The sequence below is a fragment of the Cydia splendana genome, chromosome Z (assembly GCF_910591565.1).
Source record: "Cydia splendana chromosome Z, ilCydSple1.2, whole genome shotgun sequence".
NCBI classification, from domain to species: domain Eukaryota; kingdom Metazoa; phylum Arthropoda; class Insecta; order Lepidoptera; family Tortricidae; genus Cydia; species Cydia splendana.
Genome location: NC_085987.1, coordinates 19,655,617 through 19,672,807, shown reverse-complemented (window position 1 = coordinate 19,672,807; position 17,191 = coordinate 19,655,617).

The window sequence follows — 17,191 nt, the reverse complement described above, 5'->3', positions numbered from 1 at the left end:
ACAAGTTTCAGGGAACAACAAATATTGAAAAAAATTACATCATTTGAAAGAAAATCCCTTTTTTAAACGTAAAAAAAATAAAAACAAAATCTTTTCAAACAATATTAGTGTGAAATTATTAAAAACCATTTTTTTCTCTTTTGTGCTTTATTCTTGCAAATAATGTCCTCGACTTTGAAGAATGTCTGAAAATAAGTATTTTTGGTTAAAGTCAAATATTTTTCTTACTAAATGACGAAAACCGCATCAAAATCGGTTAAGTAGTGTTTGAGATACAAGTTTCAGAAGTTGGCCTACTTTTATTTATATGGGATTTTTATGTATTAGGTAGTCCAAAAGGCGTGTAAATCATAGTAAATTTTAAGTAAATTAGTAAGTAAATTAGCAGGTACTTACTTTATCTACATTAGGAATATGTATATTATATACAAGGAAATGATTATTCATCTTCAGCTTCATTCGTACTGGCCAAACTGGTTACACTAAAAAATGCATACGTATTATCGTAAAAAGTTTATAAAATTGAAACTGATACCATAATCAATCGTTCTTTATTACTAACATCCTAAAAAGATACATATAGATATCTATATCATTAGCTATTTATTCACCTTTTATTATTGCTACATATGCCTTTGCAAAATTTGCACTGTGCAGTGCATGGCAAGTCGACGCGTCGGCAACCACAGTGCATCGTGGTGCAGCCTGACTTATGCATGCGCATTGGTCCAGGAGGCTCAGTTCCGACCAAATTGTTGCTTCATTAGACCAATGTGGTACCCATCTACCTTGTGAGCATTTATTCCACCCCCAATGAGATGGACATGGTACTTGGGCGTCCCATTTTAATGAATTGCCCCATATATGGCCCGCTTGGTACGCTGCACGTAACGTATGTTTGTGAAGGGTAGCTAAAGTTGGGGGAAGGCACAGACAAGACATCCTCCAGACTGAGCATAGTAGCTCTACCCACTCTGCCACAAATACGGTAGTTTTACTCCATTCTCGAGTCGAAAGTGTCTTTGTGTGACGTCCGTGTCTTTGAACGGACCAATCACGGCACGGGACCTCGCTCACCTCGTCCCCCGCACCCCCGTATTTTTGGCAGCATGAAATAATTGCCTTAAACTCCGTCTAGAGGATTCCTAGTCTATGGGGGAAGGTTGGTCACAAGTCTGCTCTTTGATGCAAAAAGATCTTTACGGACTGCATTTATCATTTCATGCTCTGTATGTGCGTCATACAATTTACATGTGAATCTGGAAAAAGAAATATTGGAGAAATGCAATCAGGACAAAATATGATACGGCCACATGCACAGAATTAAATCTTAACACAAACCATTCTAAATGAGCCATGACTTCATTGGAAATGGTTTCTAGGGGACCAGATAAGCTTATAAAGGCAGGAGTTACTTCAGGGTGCGCAATCCATGTTTTCCAGCATGATTTTTTTCTAGACAAATGCAGCAGCGATCCCAATCTACACATGTAGGTTTTAGAGTATCAGGGGTCAATATTTTGACTCGTTTCGCCATGTTCCACCTTGACAATATAGCAAAGAGGCAATAATAATTCCTTCAAAAAATCAACATAAAGTTATAGCGCATTATAATTACGTGATACTTTCAGTAATGATAAATATACGTAAGCAACAATCACGGATGAGACACTTACCCATTAATAATCCTTTGATAATGATGTACCTACGAGGGGTGTTCATAATATTCTCGGTATGAGAATGAAAACAAAGAAGTACGAAAAGTTTGATATTTTTATTACTGGGGGGGGGGGGGGGGGGGCTATGTTCATACACTTAAAAGATCGTTCAATTATTTTTTTAAATCCCTTATAAAAATATTTTTTATCTTTGGTGAAAAATGCTCCTGCACTGCCGCCTTCAATGGCCATCGTCAGAAAATTTATTTCCACGCAGATCCTTTTTAAGATTGGGGAACAAAAAGCTGGGGGTTAAGTCCGGACTATACGGTAGGTGAGTAAAAGTTTCAAACCCACATTCAACAATAGCTGCCTTGGCAATATGAGCAGTATGGACGGGGCGTTGTCATGCAGAAGCAGAACACCTTGGGATGAGCTGAACCCTTAATTTGCCACTGCATGGACTCTTGTTTACTCTCTGGGTCATAATGATGAAGCCAGGTTTCATCTCCAGTAACTATTCTTTGCAGCACCTCATCAGGATTTTCACCGCACAGGTCAATAAAATTGGAACATTCGCGGAACCCATCTTGCACATACTTTTGACATATTAAGATGGTCATGGATAATATCATGTACGGTACCAATAGAGAGATTGGTTACTTGAGCTATAGATTTTACCTTCACTCGGCCATCTTCCAATATAAGTTTTTCCACTTTATCAATATTTTCTTGTGAAGTAGCTACTACAGGCCGGCCAGGTCTAGGGTCATCTTCAAGACTCTCCCTTCCACGTTTAAACTCGCTTGACCACTTTTGAATGGTAGATTGGTAGATAAAGAAGGAGCAGCTGGGGAAGCGCTGGTGGCCTAGCGGTAAGAGCGTGCGACTTTCAATCCGGAGGTCGCGGGTTCAAACCCCGGCTCGTACCAATGAGTTATTCGGAACTTATGCACGAATTTGATATTTGTCAGTCGCTTTTCGGTGAAGGAAAACGTCGTGAGGAAACCGGACTAATTCCAATAAGGCCTAGTTTCCCCTCTGGGTTGGAAGGTCAGATGGCAGTCGCTTTCGTAAAAACTAGTGCCTACGTCAAATCATGGGATTAGTTGTCAAGCGGACCCCAGGCTCCTATGAGCCGTGGCAAAAATGCGTGGCAAACATTTTTTTTGTGTCTCTGAATAAAACTTAGCGGCCAGTAACGAAAGAAATTTTAGAAGAGGTTGTAGCATTACCTTGGGATACCTCCTTCCTTTTTCTGCGTACTATATTCCAATTCCAGCAATTAGCTTTCCTCGTCCGATCATTCTGACTTGCTTATTATGTCTGCGATCACATTACGATACTTCGTGAATTATATCTGAAATTTACAGACGTTAATAAGACTCTCAAAGTCCTTATCAACCCTCGGGATACATGGGAAGACTGGGACTTCTGCCTGGCTTACTTTGGGCTATTATTTCTATGACTTTCCATATGCAATGCGGCCCTAAGCCACCTCAATACATACCTTTAGGTTTTTCCAATTATTTTATGTAATTTTAGGGGAATTTCATTGATTTTAATGCTGTATATTCCGGGATTCGTTCATTGTTTACATTTTGCAAGATGATTGACGTAACCCGTCAATCACTCTTCAACTGTTCGGATTTCACCACTAAAAATTTATATTTATATGTATATTTTCGGCAAAGGTTATTCTAAATTTCGTTACAAATAATAACTGGTACTCAACTAATTTTAAATTTCAAATTATGTAATTCTAGTTCTTAAGTTCACCTATAAAAGCGGTACAACCGTCATTCTGAGCCAGTTTATCGCCAGCTCTCTTCTGAGCGTATTCTAAATTAAGGGTCCGTGCGGGGCCAAGTGAGGCCCCGCACCTTCAAGAAACCCTCCTCTTCCTGGCGTAACTTCCTACCATAAATACTACTACTATAAATTACGAACATCGTGCGCCACCTTGAAGTCGATAAGCCTCCCAGATTTGGTGACCCTCGCTGCGCGCCTGTGTGCGCCCTCCTTGACGCCGCGCGCCTGTGCGCGCCTTCCTTGACGCCGCGCGCCTGTGCGCGCCCTCCTTGACGCCGCGCGCCTGTGCGCGCCCTCCTTGACGCCGCGCGCCTGTGCGCGCCTTCCTTGACGCCGCGCGCCTGTGCGCGCCCTCCTTGACGCCGCGCGCCTGTGCGCGCCCTCCTTGACGCCGCGCGCCTGTGCGCGCCTTCCTTGACGCCGCGCGCCTCTGCGCGCCCTCCTTGACGCCGCGCGCCTGTGCGCGCCCTCCTTGACGCCGCGCGCCTAAGCGCGCCCCCCTTGAAGCCGCGCGTCTGAGCGCGCCCTTCTAGTCACCACGCGCCTGAACGTGTGAACGCGTTTCTCCAGGCGCCTCACCCCGGAGCACCGTGCTACCTACTACGCTACCACTGCTACCCTGTGTTACTGGACTATTTTAAATCTCAAAAGTGCCATATTGACCCACCCATACCTTAAAAATAAACGTTACCTACCCCTGAGTCCTTACTTTTAATTACTTCACACCTTCTCCACACTTCATCCTTCCAGCTGCTCAATTGCGTGCTGTACCAATTTATTGACAGAGCACGTAACGCGGCAAGGTTGTATGATATCAATACCGAGAATATTTTGAACGTCCCTCGTAATTAAGCTCTTTAGGCATAAAACTGATTCGTCTTAAACTCACTGCGTTACTTATTAATTAAAAACAAAGTGACAAATCAATAACTTAACATAAGTAAACATGTCAATATCGAAAAAAAGGTAGTTAAATAATTTTTACTACCCGCACCTCCAATGCGTATAATGTTGCCACTTAAAACTATTAAACTGCAAAAATGAATTACACTAATTTCAGACAAAAACGAGTGTTTTGTTTGCAATTTAAAATGAAATATTTTCATACAACTAAATTTTGAATGAAAATAGTGGGTGCCGGTTATACTCTTTATTTATTTTTTCTGTTTACGACAGTCAACGTGGCAATGATAGTTCCATTCAGCCAAAAAAATTAAAATGGTTTTTGTGAAATATCGTATTATATATACATATATAAATGTATATATGTATAAAACATAGATAAAGGTGTGTTTTATAAAAAAATAAGGAAAGCACAAAATATAAGTAATCACTAACTAATAATCGTCATGTCAATAAAACTGGGCCAACTTCAGGAACACAAATCTTAAAAACTACGTAACTGATTTCGATGCGGTTTTCAGTTTCCGATAAGAAATATATTTGACTTTATCAAAACTACATATTTGTAGATATTTTCTAAGGTGAAAGACACTATTTGAAAAATAAAGTGCCATAGATTTAATTTAAGAAATAATGTAACACTAATATATTTCCTTAAAAATATTTTGTGTATATTTTTTTTACATTAAAATAAGTTATTTTCTTTCGATTGACACAAAATACATCTTAATTGGACGATCCGTGAAACTTGTAGTTTCTTTTTAAATGTTTTTAACAGACCTGGCTTTTTCTCGGCTCCTAAGGGACGAAATTACGGGTGCTTCGAAAAAAATCGTTTTATTTGGTCTCCACTATCATTGTGCAAAGTGGCTTGCTTCCATCTCAAAATGCAGCGTTTCGGCAAAAAAGCTCCATAATCAGTAAGACTATATTAGCACATATGCAAAATACATAACTGCTGTGAAATTACTTATGACGTGAGCTCGTCATGTTGAGTGCGTTATCAAGATTAAGTAGATCATTTAGATACCTATTAATTGTCGATGGATATTATTATAGTGGCCAATATCTTCTTGAAAAGTATGTATGCAAATCGACTAAACAGGCTGTCAGCAAATAGTTGACGAAGATTCGAACAAAGAAGAGAAAATCTTTTGTCGCAGCTGGTTACGAAACTGAGTTATCAGGATGCCTAGTTGTTGTTTAGGATAAAGTTCTCTTGATTCGCAACTGGTTGAGAAAAAAGAATGAAAATTCTTAAGGGGCTACCCGAGGTTTTCATTGATCTTTGACAAGTTTTGAATCGTATCTCCTTTTTTTGCACTACCTACAGATATAATTATAAAACAAACGGTTATCGGTTCTTCAATCTTTTCTCTCCGTTTTGGTCTACCGGATTTTGAAAGAAATGAATACTTATTTATTTATGATTTTTTTAAACATTGTCTAAAAAAACACTTTTTTCGTATCTAGTTTACTGTGAAGGATCTTATATGTACGAAATCTACATATTTGGTTTCGTCTGTGGCGTCTCGAAAAACGTACCTAGGGTCTTAATTTTAAACTAATTAACACAAAAGTTATGGCCATAAAAACAGTTTTTTAGCCTAAAATTGTTCAACTTTGATGCCAAATATCTCGAAGACAATGAACTTTGAAGTAAATATGGGATACTATATTGCTTAAAGCCGTTGCTGTTAATATGATAATCTACAAAAAACATTAGAAAACTAAGGGATTCAAATCGAAGGTCAATGGCGTAGGGGAGCCCCTTAAGTCGTGACTGGTTACGAATCGCAGTTGTGAAAACGGCCGGAAGGGTGAAAACGGCCGGAAGGGATTTTCTTATCCATCGCAATGGCGAGAACAAGTAGGGGAGCCCCTTAAGTCGTGACTGGTTACGAATCGCAGTTGTGAAAACGGCCGGAAGGGTGAAAACGGCCGGAAGGGATTTTCTTATCCATCGCAATGGCGAGAACAAGTAAGTTAATGTTTATTAAGAATCAAAAAGGGTACTCGTGTTTGCTTGACAGCGGGCATAATAGTTATTTGTTTTACAAGGGGGCAAAGTTGTTGTTTAACCGCTCGTGCTAATATTGATACCCGAGAAAGCGAAAGATTCCAAATTTGAACCACGAGCGTAGCGAGTGGTTCGAAACATGGAATCTTGAGCGTTGCGAGGGTTTCAAAGCACGAAGGTTAAACAAAATTTGCCCCCGAGTGAAACACAAAAATTTTCACCACACCAACCCGAAGCAAATATTAAATGTAAAATATCAAACAAAATCAAACCAAATCAAATCCAAATGAATGTTATTAAATATTTATCATCCAAAATCATCATTTAAAAGTCAATTCTACCAGCAAACAATAAGAAAACAACTCAAAATTTGCATTTGATTACTTTGCCTCACATGTGAATAAAATGCAACTTTGCTATCAGTTTTTGAAGTGCAAAGTAAGCCTTTCCGAGCTGGTGTGGTGAAAATATAATTTTAACCACACAAATAAAAATGAAACTAATAACTGGAAATGCTTTAATCGTAGTGAATGTTGCTATGCATCAATAACGTTGAACAAAAACAAAGATACAATTTTGAAGGAAGTGCACAATGTTTGCAAACGTCATCGTGATCAAAATGTCCTAGATATTTTTATAGATAATTGTAATAGAGAAGTGTGTAATAAGATGTCGCCTGATAAGAAGATATTTAAAGACAAGTTAACAGAAATAGAGGATGGTAATATTATAATCAATGAGCGGAATTTCTCATAGCAGAAATCAAATGTCAAGAGGGATTGACTACTGTGTTTCATCGACAATTCCAGTTATCGATGTTATCGAATATTTTCGCATATTAGTCTTATTACTGATCACCACCTTTTTACATTCTTCTGTAACATTTGACCTCTTTGCATCTCCACATTAAAATAAATCACGTCAAGTCAACGTTACATATGTCATTTATGTCGCTTGAGTTTTCATAAATCATTCCGGTGCCGTGTTACTAAAATGGTTAATCCTAAAAGAAAATCGATAAACAAATGGATAAAGAAATACCTATTCTTGTCTAAGTTACAATGAAGATTCTTCCACTATATGTTGCTCTTATTGTGAAGTTAATTTAAAACAACTAAAGAAACATTGTGTTGAAACTCACATAGCGAGTACAACTTACGAGAGTCATGAGCCACAATCACAATGCCCAAAAAGAACGAGTGGCACATTTTATATAGACTTAATAATATTTTTAGTATCTTGCAATATTCCATGGAAAAAATTAACAACCCACAGTTTCGAATATTTTTCGACAAATATATTTGTTGTTCCTGTACATCCAAAATACTTCCCGATGAATCGTTGCTGAGAAAAGTTTGTTTAGATGTTCTGTACCAACAAACTGTTAAAGAAATACGCAGGAAAATGTTCGGAAAATATATATGGATAACAATCGACGAAACACTAAATAGAATGGGAAAAAGTGTCACTAACGTGATTATCAGAGAACTAGCAAAAAAATCTTGTGGTAAATTTTACTTAATTGGAAGTAAAATTCTTGAAAAAGGCGACGGTAACTCAATGGCCGAATTCATAAAAAATCAATTGCAGTTTCTTTGGCAAAGTTCAAATAATGAGCACGTAAGAAATGTTCTTGTTTTAAGTATTGATAGTGCCGCGTACATGTTGAAGGCTAGTAAAATTTTAAAAGGCACATTTCCAAATTTACTGCACGTTACATGCCTGGCTCATGGATTGCATAGAGTCTCAGAGCATATACGATCTCAATATAAGAGTGTTGATGCTTTGATATCCAAAGTAAAAAAATATTTTTGAACTCTCCACAAACCGTCAGAATATTCAAACAAATATGTCCATCAATACCACTGCCTCCAAAACCAGGTGGGGCACGTGGCTAAATGCAGCTATATACTATGCAGAAAATTTTGATAGTATTAAAGAAGTAATTTCAACCTTAAATTCAAAAGAGTCGGCTGCAATTAGAGAAGCAAAAAGAGTACTTAAGTGCAATAATTTGAGAAATGATTTGTTTCACATAAAATAATGTTATGGCTTTATATGTGAAGCAATAACCAAATTACAAACATCCTGCTTATCCTTAGTAGACTCTATCCTAATACTAGACCATGTAAGGACTATCCTAGATTGGTGTGGATCTAACACTGTGAAACTAAAACTTGAAAAAGTACTAGATAGGATTCCGGACTATGACATAATTCGCGATTATGCTGATTTTATAGCAAAAAGTGATTACAGCCAAAACAGTGTTATCGAGTACTACAAATATTCTCCTGTAACTTCAACTGAGGTTGAACGCTCTTTCTCATCGTATAAATGGATCTACAATGAAAACAGGACCAATTTAACCCTTAGTACCCTACCCTAAGTGCGGACTAGAAAAGGAAGTACGTTGAAGAAAGTGCGAGAATTATACTTTTTTTCCTAGTTTAAGGCAACATCAGATAAAATTCGGTTTATGCGCAGGCGGCAGTTGAAATTTGAAATTCGCTGAATTTGCGACGGAGTGTGTTCCTGACGTCATAGAATATACAGTAAATAGCCAAAGTGTTTTCTTTGTGTTGATATTATTACTATGTGAGTTAAACATTGTTATTTTATTTAAAGATAATTAAATCATAGATTAATTCTAAACCAAAAATTGCGAAATAAATCTTGTCCCATTTTTGTGACATTGTCGACAGTACTGGTAACAAAGTACCATTTAGCACGTCCTAAAAAACGGACAGTGCCAACTTGTGCGGAGGCAAAATTGTGACAGAAAACGGACATTGCCATACTTAGGGTATATACTTTTTTTTCATTTATCGTCATTTTATAGGCTATTGTTGCGTTGGGGTTATGTTATACATAAGTATATGTATATATTATATATATTATGTATTGTTATACATAAGTATATGTGTATTTGACGACCGGTCTGGTCTAGTGGATAGTGACCCTGTCTGCTAAGCCGATGGTCCTGGGTTCGAATCCCAGTAAGGGCATTTATTTGTGTGATGAACACTAATATTTGTTCCTGAGTCATGGTTGTTTTCTATGTATATAAGTATGTATTTATCTATACAAGTATGTATATCGTCGCCTAGTACCCATAGTACAAGCTTTGCTTAGTTTGGGGCTAGGTTTGATCTGTGTAAGATGTCCCCTAATATTTATTTATTTATTTATATTTTTTGGTATTTTAGTTTCAGGTTGTTCCACCATCTGACTCAGAGGAGTGAGATAGCAAAAAACACGACGATGACGACATTTTCCTAGATACAGATTGTACATCTGCCCTGCCCCAATCTGACTCTTTTTCAGCCAGGTCACTTTCTACGAGGATGTCAAATATGATGGACAAATATAGATCGGTTCATTTACGAACACGCGTGATTTTATTCTTATTGTCATATTATTAAAGTTTAGTGCGCCTCATCGTGAATGGCACTATCTGTGTTAAATATAATTTCGAATTCTAACGTAGTCCTTTTGGGAAGAAAGTGGTTCATAATATAATGACTCGACCTGATGACCTAAACACGACCTGTCCTCTAGTACCCCATCTACAAAACTTAATTCCTCGCCATTAAACGCATAACTCGCTTCAGTAGGTATCCAAATTATTGGCACGTCTTGAAATGTCCTACGGTTAAAACCTATTTCAAGTCGATGAAGAAGATGTTACAATTCCTGAGGCCTGTAAAATGTAATCTCTACAAAATTCAGGAGAGTAAATAGCTAATTTCGAATCTATTAGTCTTTCATATGTCGGGCAGACGAAGCAAAGCATTTCTACTCGGGTACAAGAACATATAGCTGATGTCAAGCACCGCCAACTAAAGTCTGCGGTCTGGGAGCATGACATGGATAAGACTCTGGTTCTCGCCAAGGAGGAGCCATATATTCCCAGAATGTTGCGAGAGGCCATTGAGACTGAAAAATATCTAAACTTTTACAGGAACTACAGCTATTCTCTACCACCAAGGTTCCAGATAGTCCATGTAATAAGAAAACATGCAAGACAGAAATGTGAGACCATAGTGTTAAATGGTGTGGTCATTATAAGTAAAGTAATATTACTTACAATAATTGTAATGTTTAACTAGCATTATGAGCCTATTTTGCATGTATACGTAGCTTTAAAATGTATATTTTTGTTTAATATATCTGTACGTGGGTAGTTTTACACATCAAATCTAGAAGTAAATATAGTATTATTATGTTTCTCATAAGTTTTTTCTTCTTGATATTCCAATTAAACATTTTTTCCAAACATTTACTAGTGTGTTAATGAAATAATTTTAAATGTTCATGCCCTGTAATTCTTTAATAATTTTTATTTTCTTAAACTGTATAACGGCGTTGTCCGTTTTTAAGGACAACCTTGGGAGCAATCAATTTATAAGGTTCGTGGCAATGTCCGTTTTAACGGACGTCCTGAAAACCCTACTTTCAGAATACTTTTAATTTTTTTTTCTTAAATATAGTACTTTTTTACTCATTACTATCCCCAAAAATATTCCACGGGATAGGTGGATACATTATTTCATGTCTTGCCATGTTAAGGGTTAAAAGGTGACATTGTCGAGAAAATAATGACCATTTTCTATTAGGTACTACAGAGACTACGAAGAAAATATAATTAGTACAGATATAAATTTCGATTTTGTTATTCTGAATGAAGGTTAACACTTTTAGGTATATTTGTTTCATTCATGTTAAGATAATATATTATATAATAAAATAAATGTATTTTCTGCTTTATCTATTATTTTACTAATCCAAAAGTTTAATTTCATTACTTAAACTATGTCGTGTTAAGTGACCAATACCTACTTATCGATAGTCGTTAAAACACAGTAGTCAATCCCTTTTGACATTTGATTTCTGCTATGAGAAATTCCGCTCCTTGATTATAATGTGCTCATATGAACAACAATCATTCGTTGTACAGGGCAAGACACAAGTTTTTACGCCGGAAAAATCCGAATTTACAGTGGAAGATGTTCAGATTCCGGAAATACTGGCTGATTCGTTTTTGGCTGAAGAAGACAGTTCTTAAGCACTGCGAATGGGAAAATACAATTTTATGGCGACGGAATCTATAAAAGGGTTCTGAAACCATTTTCTCAAGTTTAGTTTATTTAGTTTAGTTTATTTATTCCTTAAATTAACATTTACAGTCAAGCTACACATGTTAAAGGGAGTGACATTATATAAACATTGAGACATGATTGAGACTAACATTTTACTTAAGTGCTAACTATACATTGATTGAGCTCGGCGTCGTTATTGACTCTAGGTATCGGTTACTAACTGTCAAAAAACTAGGTTCGGTGCATTGGAATATGTCAAGTTCGCTGTCGCTGTCCAATTACACGCGATTAAGTTTTATAATGAATATTTGCTTCCAACTGTCTTTATCAATGTTCATAAAATATATGGAGGGTAGAAGTACGTCTACCCTCCATAATAAAACAATATATTTGTCAATGACTCTGCCCAACTGCTGTGGTTAAAGTTCATAACGAAAATTTTATTTATTAAATCTTTAAATAATAAATACAACGTAGCGGTACTACCTACCACTTAAGACTCTGTAAGTCTGTACCTACATGGATTACAGCAATGCACATAGAAAATGTGCTAAATGCGGAGCAACGGCTGTTGAAGATACATATTTGAGTGAAATTCACAGCTTTAGTGGGTTCAGAAGGAACCGCGTCATAACGCATCTGGAAAGCGTATTAATTAACCGTGAAGAAATGTATGAATACAAGTTGGAAATCTGTGTAAATTGCCCTGTGTAAAGTTTAGTGTATCTGTGTGTGTAAAGTGTAATAGGTAGGCATGCCTAAAGTTCTGAAAACTTTGTGAATGCGCTTTATTAATGTCTATTTTTTTATTAAGTTGTCAGGGTTCAGTGTATATTTCTATATGTAAAACATTTTTTTAAATAATACAATGTTATAAACATAAATATGGCTTTTTAGGGTTCCGTACCCAAAGGGTAAAACGGGACCCTATTACTAAGACTCCGCTAGCCGTCCGGCCGTCCGTCCGTCCGTCCGTCTGTCACCAGGCTGTATCTCAAGAACCGTGATAGCTAGACAGTTGAAATTTTCACAGATGATGTATTTCTGTTGCCGCTATAACAACAAATACTAAAAAGTACGGAACCCTCGGTGGGCGAGTCCGACTCGCACTTGTCCGGTTTTTTTAAAAATCAATTGATAATACCACAAACAAGGGGTAATATTTGCATGTTTTATATATTTCGTGATATGAAATAACAAATATGTTTATCAACAGAAATACTACCTACCAATACCCGCCAGGCTAAACCGGTTGTCAACTTTAGTTCCATTGGTACACAACGACGGCGCCACTAGTATAAACGTATAAACGGAAGGGGACATTTTTTTGTATGGACTTACCGTTCTTCTCTTAGTGAGTATTATATTCTTTGTTGAGCATTGAGAAGTATCGTAAATTAGATCCGGTTTATCGAGTTTACGAATTGCCATAATTATTTTAAAATAATATATATATTGAAGAAAACGCTCATAAAGTCACTTAGACTTGACATAAAAATTCAAAATCGCTCTCCTTCTTGATTCGACTGGCAAATCATATTACTTTTTGGCAACCGGGTTTTTTAAACTAATTAGACCCCGCTGAATCCGAATTTGCCGGTTGCTTGATCGAATTCTTGACCGGAAGTGAGATATTTTATATTAAATAAACTCCTAAACGGTGGCGCATAGCAAAAAATGTTCTTACACATAAGTAATCTGCATAAAATTGTCTACAAGAAAGATTCCGCACAATTTTTCGCTAGGATCAATATTCAAAAAGATATTAACGCGGGAAATTTAATTATAATCACTTCTAAGGCCCCTTTTTTAGTTTTTCGTAAATAACTCGTAAACGGTGGCTAATATCATAAAATCTTGTTAAACGTTAAAAATCTACACAAAATTTTCTAAAAAAAAAGATTACGTACACTTTTCGCAGAGATCCATATTTAAAAAGATAATAAAGAGGGAAAGTTAATTATAATAAATTCTAAGATTCCTTGTTTTTACTTTTTCGTTAATAATTTGAAAAGTATGACTCAAAGCAAAAATAAATCTTGCACATAAATAATAAACATAAAATTTCCTACAAGAAACATGTAGAACACTTTTAGCTAAAATCAATATTTAAAAAGACAAAGCAGCGGGAAAGTTCATTATAATCAATTTTAAAGTCCACTTTTAGTTATTTGTAAGTAACTCGTAAACGGTGACCCATAGCAAAATAGGTTTTTAAGAATAAATTATCTACATAAAATTTTCTCCAAAATACATTCTGAACACTTTTCTCTAGGATCAGTATTTGAAACGAAATTAAAGGAAGAAAGTTAATTACAATCAGTTCATGAGTCACCTTTTTTTAGTTTTTCGTAAATAACTCGTAAACGGTGGCCCGTTGCAAAATAATATTATACATAAATATTGTACATAATATTTTCCACAAAAACGGTTCTGTACACTTTTTCGCTACGATCAATATTTAATGAGGTATTACCCTCCAATTTCCAGGTCCCTATTTTTAGTTTTTCGTAAATGACTCGTAAACGGTGGCCCATAGCAAAATAGGTTCTTAATGTTCTTGTAAATAAATAATCGACATAAAAAAAGGTATTAAAGCGAAAACGTTAAATAATGTGTAGAATTGATTATAACTAACTTTCCCCCTTTAATACCTCATTAAATATTGATCCTAGCGAAAAAGTGTAGAGAACCCTTCGGTACACGGCGAGAAGAAGTTGATAACTCGAGATATTTTATTCATCAGAACATTAAGAACCTATTTTGCCATGGGCCACCATTTACGAGTTATTTACGGATAACTAAAAATAGGGACCTGGAAATTGATTATAATAATTAACTTACCCCCTTTAATACCTCATTAAATATTGATCGTGGCGAAAAAGTGTACAGAACATTTTTTGTGGACAATTTTATGTTCAATATTTATTTATAATATTGTTTTGCAACGGGCCACCATTTAGGAGTTATTTACGGAAAACTAAAAAAAAGTGACCTGTGAACTGATTGTAATTAACTTTCTTCCTTTAATATCGTATTAAATATTGATCCCAGAGAAAAGTGTTCCAGATGTTTTTTGCAGAAAATTTTATGTAGATAATTTATTCTTAAAAACCTATTTCGCTATGGGACACCGTTTACGAGTTATTTACAAAAAACTAAAAAGGGAGTTTAAAATTGATTACCGTAAAACGGGGTGAAAAGACACGATTTTCAACTTCAAGGACGATTTTCGCCAATAATCTAAATGATAAAAGTAAAAACGTTGATATCATTTTTTGAGTCTTGGTTAGTTCTTCAATTTTGCATTTGTGAAATAAATGTTTACCTACCCAATTCAGAGTAAATTAAACAAAAGTACCTGTTTTCTCCATATCCTTAAAACGGGGTCGATAGATACAAGAAAGGGGTGAATAGAAATATTAAGTTTTAGTTGTCATAGGCATCCAATTTGGTTATTATTATGTTGATACTCTATTGGCAAATTGTATATATATCTGTTAGCAGCTATTTGACACAAAATTATTTTTTCGTGTTTTAACCCCCAAGGCGTGTCTTTACACCCCTTTGTTGTATCTAATCACCCCCTATGGCGTAACTGTTCACCCCATATGCGTGTATTGACCCCTTTATCACGTAAAATTGCTTGTTATTAGTTTTTTGCAAAAAAAAATGCTTCATTGTAGAGAAAAATAGGTAATATTATTTATTATTTAGGTACTGCAGATAGTATATTTACCAGGTAAGCTAACTTTTACTTAGTTAATGTCAAAACATTTACCGCTAGAACAAAGTTCAGACAGGCTTCATTTCTTACCTCGGCGAGACCTTACTTAAGAGTCAAAAAAATCTAACTTTTAGGCAGGTTGATTAAGTTCCTTTGGTATCAATGTAGATAATAAATAGTCTACTATATAGGCATACCAAAAAATTATAATTTTAGAGATGTACGTTTTTAAATATAACAACTTGAAACAAAATGTTCAAAATTTCTCTATTCACCCCGCGATTTCTGTTGACCCCATTTTACGGTATAATTTATTTTCCCGCTGCTTTGTCTTTTTAAATATTGATCCTAGCGAAAAGTGTTCCACATGTTTCTTGTAGGAAAGTTTATGCTTATTATTTATGTAGAAGATTTTTTTTTGCTATGAGTCATACTTTACAAATTATTAACGAAAAAATAAAAACAAGGAACCTTAGAATTTATTATAATTAACTTTCCCTCTTTATTATCTTCTTAAACATTGGTCCTGGCGAAAAAGTGTATTGAATCTTTTTTGTACAAAATTTTGTGTGGATTATTTACTTATAACAACATTTTTTGATATTGACCACCGTTTACGAGTTATTTACGAAAAACTAAAAAAAAGGGAACTTAGAAGTGATTATAATTAACTTTCCCGCGTTAATATCTCTTTAAATATTCTTCCTAGCGAAAAATTATAAGGAATCTTTCTTATAGGCAATTTTATGCAGATTACTTGTCTAGTAGAACATTTTTTGCTATGAGCCACCGTTTAAGAGTTATTTATGAAAAACTAAAAAAAGGGACCTTTAATACCAAATATCTCACATCCGGTCAAGAATTCGATCAAGCAAAATCGGATTCAGCGGGGTCTAATTAGGTTAAAAAACCCGGTTGTCAAAAAGTAATATGATTTGCCAGTCGAAATCGAATTTTACAAAAATAAGACCAGTCTAACTAGTGAAAACGTCAATGTAATCAGGGCTGTGTCACTTAGAACTACCAATATGAAGTATGAGGGCGTATGTCTTGTCAAGGTATCGAGAGATGTTGCCGGTAACGACCACAATTTTACCCCTCAGCCACTTGTTTTATTTCCTGGGGCAACATTTCACGGTGCTCAGCGTTTAGTTATACGCAGAAAAAAAGCGGTGCGGTAGTCTGTTACGGCTATCATAATAAAAAATCGTATACAATTTTATGTAATGAATGTTTTAGTATTTATGGTCTGTGAAAAAGCGGTAAATTTAAAAAATATAAGCGCGATGGGTTACCGTCCCATAGACAATTTGAATTTCGCGTCTTCTTCTACTGACACAGTTGTTTGACCGGCTATACTTTTGTTATTTTTGCTACATAAAATCATATTGTACTGGCATAATGTCACTGCAATGAAATAAAAAAAAAATACTTAAACTGTCTTTCAATTGTCTTTTTGACTTTTCACTTCTCGTGTAACCGGATTATCGTTTACATGATTTTTGGTTTTACGGCCAACTCGGCGGCGAAGCGAAATGGCCGCATCGGAAAAACTTTGTTGTGTTCGGGGATGCAGCAACTCTCGTAAGTAAAATATCGAGCGGGAAATTTTAAAATAATAGTGCTAACAGGCCTGTACCGGCCCGTGACCATGATGTGTTTTTCTGTATTTATTTATAAACTATCGATGTATAATAATCGCTCACGCTGATTAGTACATACGAAATGGATTCTAAAGCGTATTTTTTAATATATAATTTATAGGAGGGTAAAGGGTCCCCATAATGTATATTGATTGGGAAAGAAAATACGTTCATCGCATTCGCTTTTCACGTCATATCCATTTTGGGTGCCAATTCCTGGTCCACACCTCCTCGTGGTCCCTCCGGTAACTGGAATAAGTAGTAAATGAACTGTTGTTGGTGAACTACTTATTCCAGGCAAACGTGACAGGAAGTAAAACTCGCCAACA